The sequence below is a fragment of the Lygodium microphyllum genome, chromosome 10 (assembly GCF_053477565.2).
Source record: "Lygodium microphyllum isolate KBCC chromosome 10, Lygodium_microphyllum_v1.1.10, whole genome shotgun sequence".
NCBI lineage: Eukaryota > Viridiplantae > Streptophyta > Polypodiopsida > Schizaeales > Lygodiaceae > Lygodium > Lygodium microphyllum.
The window spans coordinates 153,912,630-153,919,530 of record NC_141144.1 but is presented as its reverse complement, the minus strand read 5'-3'; the positions used below and the strand labels follow the sequence as shown (position 1 = coordinate 153,919,530).

The following is a 6,901-nucleotide window of genomic DNA, read 5'->3' as shown; positions in this document are numbered from 1 at the left end:
TTGATCCTTCTTCTTCCCTTAGATTTAGGTTCCCTACAGTTCTTCACAGTTAGAAAATTCTAGTTACACAGTTCCCACAGGTACACAAGGAGTGCTTAGACAGCCTTCTTGAAGACTATGGCAGCCTTTCTTGGGGAGCTCATTGGAGGTTTGACCGCATCTGGAGGCAGAAGGGCACGAATGGCAGCTCGTTTTTACTTCACAGAAAAATTTGAGGGGTGCCTCTTCTAAGAAGACCCCTCTAGAATTGGGGAAAAGACTAACCATGACTATCTTTTACAAAAGTGAGTTTTCCCCCTTCTTTCTCTTAGGACCCTCAAGCTGCCATGGAAGCTCTAGCCCAAAATATTGCAAGATCTCTCTCCCCCTTCTTCCAGGGCTTGCATGGCACCTCCAGCCACTTTCTTGAGACCTTGGGCTTACCCTAGAGTACTTGAGTGCTATCCCATACCCCGCTGAAGCCCTAACAAGCTCCTATGATTTTTGATAAACGTAGGTCAAACCACACTTGCCACAATAATGTCAGTCATGATGGTTTTCCATGAAAGTTTCAACCCCACACTCTACATTAGGGCACTCCTTTCGAAGGCGCTGCACCTTCCCAAAATCATCCACCTTGTAAAATTGCAAGACCGCGAGTTTAACCTTCTTCTTCTTGTGCTTGATCTTCTTTGGCTTGGTGTAATGTTGTATTTAGCAAGGGTTCGACCATCCTCAAGTTGCTTTTTGGTGAAGATAAGGTGATGCTGGTCAAGAGAAATCCCTTCCTTGTCCTGAATCTTGGCCTTCACACTGTTGATAGTGTCAAAGGACTCGACCTCTAACGTGATGGTCTTACCAGTCAAGGTTTTCACAAAGATCTGCATCTTGATGATTGTAGAAGAGAGCCAAGCTCCTGACACGTTCCTTCATCGCTCTCTAGAGATGATGGTCTTCATCATTAAACCCCAGCTCCAAGCACTCATTTGGTCCCACTCTTGACCTCCTTGACTGACGTTTAATCTTCTTAGCAGTTCCCCAAACCCTATTGTGGCAACAACCATGGCAGCCATGAAACCTTCAAAGGAGCTCAAGGTACACTGAAGACCCTTCAAATTCTTGTCTCGAGAGCCTTGGGAGCAGCCACAATCTTCAACAAGTGTGAGCCACAAGACATTGAAGGCTCCATATGACCATGGGCTGCAAGAAGGAGGACAACCATGAATTTCTTGGAGTGGGAAACCACTAACTCTTTCCCAAGCTTAAGCAAGGTATGTCTAATGGTTCTTAGTCTCTCTTCTCCAACCACTTGCTGAGCCCAACCTCTTGCTTGAAGAGATTAAAGAATTACATGAATTCTTATTCAGGGTGAAGCTAGGGATTACCAATTGATTGCCTTCTTCCATTATGCACTTCTTGAAATCATGCATGACTGAGTACACTTCAAATTTCTTTCTTATTAGCTGAGAATTTAACTCCTAACCCATAACCGTGCTTGGCCTTGATTCTTGATCATTAAGCCAAAAATTGTAAGAAAGGGTAAGTGATACAATCGGTGAGTCACTAATTTGCAAAGGTAACCCCTTTCCCCATCCCATTTTCCTTATTGATCATGCATATCATGAAATGCCCAATCCTCAATTTGTAAATGCATATCATGTTGGTTGTTAAATGTCTGCCATGTATATTCCGGGTGAGGAAAAGCCTGAAGCTAGGCAAGGTGGTAAGATATAGAATAGGGGTGACCCCACCTTGCCATCAAAGACCCTGAAGGGGTGCACAACCCGGATCGAGGGGAACTTTGCCCACCTCCCGATGATTCGGAGCTCAAAACTTGTTTGCAGGTACAGGTACTCTAAATAGGTGGCCCGAGCCCCAATCATTGACATCCAAGCAGCTTGCACATGTATGGACAACAAATGGATGGCTCGATGGATGTATACACATGTATTGGTAGAGAAAATGTATGACTTGGTGGATGTATGATGGCTAAATGCACATGTATTGGCAGAGAACATGTATGACTTGATGGATGTATGCAGTGGGAGATAGGTGTACCCTATCTCTGCTCTAAAAAGTCAATTACAACAAGTTTTGCATATTTACTGTGAGAAATAATTTTGCATGGCCTCGTAGAGGGGATCAAGGAATCCATTTTGAATCAAGAAGCTTGGCGATTAGAGCTCTCTAGCAACTCGAGATATTGCAGTTTTTGTGAAAGGGGGTTTGGTCGACGACACCTTGTATGGTACGTCATAAGGGTAAAGCCAAGGCCCAGGAGGACTTCTAGCATGAGATTAGAGATTTCGGTGCATCTATGAATGATCCTAGCTTCGCCCAAGAGGATTGTGAAGACATGCTTGAAAAAGGTGTCCCCCGAGATAGACCGTTTTGCTATGCTTAACAACACACTATGCCAACATGAGACCCATCATGCTGAGCAGTATCGAATGCTAGAACACCACCATAGGGAGAAGGAAAACTGCCAAGATCAACATCATAGCGAGATGATGGCTAAGATGGACTTGCTTGTAGAGTGCATGGGTAACCTCATCTCCACCCTCTCACCCTCCTCAGCACAGCCCCCAAGGAGCATGGTCCTCCCTGTGAGACCAATTGTCCTCCTCCCTTGGAGACATTGGTGCACAGATCGGTCGCCGTATGCGCACGTAGTGAGCGTCAGAAGGTCCCCAAGAACAAAAGTACTCTACTTTTTGCACACAAATCAATGTAGAAAGCTTGCACGACATGAACAAGAGACCAATTGGGTGCAATCTTCCCCCATGCCTTGTGTGAGCACTCCACAAAGCATGTATTTCATATATTATTCATCTTCAAGCTCAAATAATAGTCCAAATTACAAAATAGCATGCTTTAGCTTTTGAGTTTGCTTTTGTACCAATAAAGAATTAAAGCTAATGGACGCCCAAGAAGTTAGGCATACCCAAATACAATGTCCAATACAAATATTTAAATCGTGCGCCCATGCGCATACAAAAATAATAAATAAATATCAAACACTTTGATAAATAAGCGCAACAAAATACAAGCGCCATGCCTAAGATACGTGCCCATCAAAATATTGACGATAACTTGAACACGTTATTCTCCAATGCTTTCCACTGCCACCACTGCTTGCTCTACACATCAATTGAAGCATTCACAATTGTTAGAAAAATAATACAATTAAACCGACAAAAGTGAATACCTAGCAGTCTTCAGCTACATAAATAAATTGGTTAAAAATTAATCCTAACCTTAATTTATCACGAGTGCGCACTCTAAACTCATAAACGTTTATTAATTTAAATATGTATTTTGCGGAATCACCTGCTATGGAATCACCCATGTACACACAAAATTAACAAAACGCCTGAAAAGGATAGGTGTCCCCATCGACTTTTCGCACAAAGAATCCACTTTGTGTATGAGCCTCGATAATAAAATTTTACGGAATCCACCGCAAAACCTCACGGAATCCATCGTGGCACGGAATCCACCGTGGAATATACCTCCTGGCATCATACCCCGAGGTGGGATAGTAATTTTCTCAATTGCTATTAGCTCAATGTGGAGCTAACAGAGTGGGAAAAGCATTTAAGTCTCTAGCGTGCATCCATTGGGCCTCTTCAACAGGATGGTTTTTAAACTTGACCAAATATCTAGAATATCTACGGCCAGTTCTAGTGGTCATAAAGTCAGTATCTATAATAGTTTCAGGATCAAGAATTTCAGTTTCATAATCTAGCAAAGGAGGGTTTTCATAGACATGGTGTACAGGTAACTGGCCTCTAAAAGGTCGTAATAAACTGATATGGAAGGTGTTGTGGATTTTCCAATGTTGTGGTAGTTCTAGTTTAAATGCATTGTCATTGATTTTGTGTATGATCTTGAATGGTCCATAAAATCTAGGTGCTAATTTCACAACTGGGTGTTTATCTACACTTTGTAATCTTTATTTTTCTGTGTGTAACCAAACAACATAATCATCAACTTTAAAATTCATAGCCTGTCTTTTCTTATTTACTTGTTTTGTATATGATTGCTGGGCTTTGGCAATCATATCTTTAACTTCATCAAAAATAGTAGCATGCATGTTAGCAATATCATTAGTAGTTTGAATTTTGTTTGATAATGATGCAATAGGTGTAGGCAATCGATATCCATAAATAACTTCAAATGGTGCTTTCTTTGTAGTTGTATGTCACCTATTATTATATGCAAACTGAAGTAAATGTAAATGTGTATCCCATATGTGCGGTTTTGAAATGGTGTAAGCATGCAAAAGATCTAAAATAGTACTGTTAGTAGCTTATATTTGACCGTTTGTTTCAGGATGAAATGCAGATGAAAAGTCAATCTTTGTTCCTAAGTTAACAAACAAAGTAATCCAAAAATTATTATAGAATCTAGAATCACGATAAAAAATAATAACGTTTGGTAAACCATGGTTAGTGAAAATAGTTTTCAAAAACAATTGAGCAGCTTGAGATGCAGTTAAAGTTTTCTTGCATGGAATAAAATATGCTTGTTTGCTAAACCTATTGACAACAGTCCAAATCATATCATGGTTAGCTTTAGTGTTAGGTAAACTAGTGATAAAATCCATTGAAATTTGTTTCCATGGTCGTAATGGAATAGATAATGGCATTAGTAAACCATATTGTTTACCATGGTGTCTTTTAACTCGTTGACAAACTAAACATTCAGATACAAAGTTAGATACATCAGTGTCCATATGTGGCCAATAAAAATCTTCAGTCAATGTACGCAAAGTAGATATAATATCTCTATGACCTTGATATGGAGGACAATGAATTTCATTCAAAACAAATGATCGAAATGGAACTGTCACACATAATCTTTTTTCATAAAACATGAATCCATTATTGTAAGACAATGAATCAATAGGAATCCAATTATTTGCAACTAGTTTATTCCAATCAGCTTGAAAAGTAAGATCCTGATGATAAGTATCTTTCATAGGGATAAGTGAATCAAATGATATCACAGAAATATTATGAATTGTCGGTCTTCTACTTAAAGCATCAGCTATAACATTCTCTTTTCTTGGTTGATATTGATAAGGGGATGAAAATTTTGAATAAAAGCTACCCATTTAATGTGTCAGTCAGATATTTGTGGTTGACTAAGGAGATGTCTAATGCTTTGTTGTTCAGTTTTGATCATAAATTCAGATCCCATTAAATAATGTTTCCATTGACGTAAGGCTTGTACTACAGCTAACAATTCTTTATCATATGTAGAATATTTAAGTTTAGATGGCTTGAGTTTACAACTAGAATAGGCTATGGGATGATTATCTTGCATAAGGACGGCTCCTATTCCAAATCCACTAGCGTTAGTAACTACTAAAAAGAATGGTCTATTGAAGTCAGGTAGTTGTAATACAGGAGCATGGGTTAATGCATGTTTCAATAAATCAAAGGATTTTTGTTGATTATCAAACCAGTTATACACAGAATTGAGAGCCCATCGCGTGGAGTCACGGCAGACAGTAACAATTCTTTCTATCTGTTCGATAGGACCTAGTTTTTTCTCAGTTTTGTGAAATACCAAGCCTTTTGGTTTCTTTAAGCTTAATCATTTAAGCTTTAATGCCATAAGTCCTCTAAGTTACCAAGCTAACTTAATCCTGCAAGTCATAGAGGTTACTAAAGACTTACTTCAACAATTCCCATGAAGGCAGTTCACACGCAGAAGCACAGAACTAGTCTATTGCTCTCTGGTAGACTCTGTTCACACCTGCAGACTTGCTGAACTAGTTTCAGCAAACGCAGAAGGTCATACGTAGTTCATACACAGTTTCTACGCGCTGGTTGTGACAACAAATACTGCAATCACAAAGGACAAAGACTACAAAAGCCAAACAAAATTTATAAGCCTTGTATAGGTGCCTTTGAGCTACTCTCGTCCCGCTAATAAGATCTCGAGAGTGTGAGGTCTTTTGGATTTTATAGGATGACTGAACAAAACATGGACGATTTTATGGCTGAAGGTGATTTACCCGAACCAACGATGGAGCAAAATTTGGATTTGATTATGATGCAGCTCGAAGAAGAACCAAGAGCTTGACAAGCTTTGCAAGTTCAATTGGCCAATCTGCAACGATCTACCACCGACCAAGATGGACCGCAACCCAAAGATCTTATACGACGTACCATCGATGCGACACTTGAAGCCCAATCCATTCGCAAAGAAACAAAGATAAGTAAAAGAAACTTCAAATTTTGTACTTTCAATGGAATACGCGATGGAAAGACTATACTTGCTTTTATCAGTCAATTTGATGATTACTTCCATGAAGAAACATATGCTGAGAAAGACAAAATTAAATGTGTCACTAACCATTTAGTTGATCAAGCATCCTTATGGTGGACTGTGGTTCGCAAGAGCATTGATTGTCCCACTACCTGGGAGACTTTCCAAAAGAAATTTTTGCAGAATTTCCTTCCTCCTCAATTCCATGAAAAAGCCATTAAGCAATGGGATCTTCTACAGCAAAGAGATCGCGAACCTATTTCCCAATATACAAAACGTTTCTGGAATGCCCTATTGCAACTACGCATGCTCGAAGATGTACATGAAGCAACTCATAAATGCAAGTTTATGTCTGGCCTACTTGGACATTACTATGCAGAAGTCAATATGTTTAAGCCAACAACCCTTGAAGATGCAATTTCCTTGGCTCATGACACCTGTCGACGATTTCATTTTTTAGGAGGGGGGGCCATTTTTTGTGCCATCGATTTTGGCGTTAGCATGCCGCATGGTACCTATATTTTGTCGCGCTTATTTATCAAAGAATTTGATATTTATTTATTATTTTTGTATGCGCATGGATGCACGATTTAAATATTTGTATTGGATATTGTATTTGGGTATGCCTGACTTCTTGGGT

The 6,901-nt window shown here is 39.5% G+C and overlaps 1 pseudogene; it reads right to left on the bottom strand.

Annotated features, from left to right (window-relative positions):
* Positions 1-474: 474 nt before the first annotated feature.
* LOC148030702 (ubiquitin-ribosomal protein eS31z fusion protein pseudogene) lies at positions 475-866 on the bottom strand (annotated as a pseudogene).
* Between the last annotated feature and the right edge of the window lie 6,035 nt (positions 867-6,901).